This window comes from Varanus komodoensis, unplaced genomic scaffold, assembly GCF_004798865.1.
Source record: "Varanus komodoensis strain SLA01 unplaced genomic scaffold, ASM479886v1 scaffold1, whole genome shotgun sequence".
In the NCBI taxonomy this organism is placed as follows: Eukaryota; Metazoa; Chordata; class Lepidosauria; order Squamata; family Varanidae; genus Varanus; species Varanus komodoensis.
Window position 1 is genome coordinate 73,964,461 of NW_025335268.1, and position 1,757 is coordinate 73,966,217.

Consider the following 1,757-nt stretch of genomic DNA (forward strand, 5'->3'; position numbering starts at 1 on the left):
GAATACCTCCAGCAGAGAAGAAAGCAGTTATTCACTGTATGCTGCCTAAATCGTAATCTTTCTCACCAATGATTTAGAAATGCTGTATTTTTCCGTGTAAAAAACCATACTTTTTCTTTAAAATCTTTACCTAAAAATGGAGGGGCATCTTCTACACGGGGGCCGAGAGGAGAACCACAGGCGCACAAAGGGGGGGGGGGAAACGGACGTGGGGAGGCGGCCAGGCGGCATGTGTGCGGCACCAGCTTGCTCCAATCAGATCAGTAAGAAAAGTGGGGGGCGTCCTATACACAGGGGCATCTTCTAGACGCAAAAATACAGTATGTTTGCAATTAGTTTAATTATGATAAACTGCAGAAATACTGTTTTAGTGTTTCTGGCGTACTGAAAGTGTGCGTGACATCCTTGCTGGCCAGATGTGCAACAATCAATTCAGAAGCTCAGAGATCCTTTGTATGCACATTTTGGTTTGTGAATTTAAACTGTATCGATGGTCCGAGGGAAGTCTGACTGCCTGGGGACAAAGGCATATCCCTGCAGCCTGAGATCTGCCCTTTCCTCTTTGAATTAGGGCCTCAGTCCAACATGTTAACAGGCAGCAGTGGGTGGGGCGGGGAGACGATCTGCTAAAATTGCTGGAATATACTTGCCCAGTGACTGTGCATTAAGAACAAGCTGCTAAGTTCGCCGAAAGTTGTCATCTGATTTGATATAAAAACCGTGTGTAGTGGTGGGAGAAACTGGGGTGGTATTAAAAGTCTGCAACTGTTGGAATGGCCTTCACATGGACGAGTTACACACATTTAATTAGATGTAGTATCTGCTACCTGTTAAACAGAGTTCAGGCTGCAGGGAAGGCTTCTGGGGCAAATGATAACAGACAACCCTCTTTAAAACTTCTAGCGCTGCTCAGCTCTGTCCCCAGCACGAAGCGGGACACAGGCCTCCTCTGTCCGCTGGCATCGGGAACGAAGGGTCCTGCGGGACCCTGAAGAAGAAGGATCCTCCTCTGGCCCACGACTCAGCACAGGTTTTGCACGCGGGAACTGCCCCAGCTCCGTCCCCAGGTTTGCTGCAAATACCCCTGCTTGGAGATCACCGGTCAGCATTGCCGGTACCGGGTGAGAGAGTCTTGCGCTCTTACGCGCGGAGCTTCTGCTGGTTTGAGGTTGCTCTACCAAATGCACTTGTTCCGATCCAGATCCGCCGGTGTTCACACGTGCAAAGGAAAAGGGTGCAGTCTTGCTTTTGCAAGCAGTTCAACAGGCTGCTCCTCTGCGGGTTGTCCTGCCAAATGCAGGAGGCAACGGCAAACCGGCCCGGTAGTGGAAAAGCTGGGCGACGGTGCATCAAGCGCAGGGTCAGTCGAAGCAGAGCTCTGCGGTGCCGAGGCCTCGCTAGAAGCCCCTCCCTCATGTTAGTGCCGCCGGGTGTGTTGGACTACAGTTCCATCATCCCCGGCCGGCTTGGCCTGGACGGCCAGAGGAAGCAGAGCCACCCCGCCCCCACCCGCATTCCACTTCCCTGCCCAGCCGTCGCGCGCCCCTCCCCTCCCCAGACAGCTGCGCCAGGGGCGTGGCCGCAGAAGGAAGGGGCGGGCCGCATGCAAATGAAGGCCGAGAAATTCCTCCGCCGGTTCCCTCGCAGGCTCTGGCGAAACGCCGCGGTCCGGGCCAAAACGGGCGTGGTCCTACCCTGAGCGGCGTCCTCGCGAGCCAATGGAGGGGCGATAAGTGGGCCTCGCGCGGAGGGCGGGA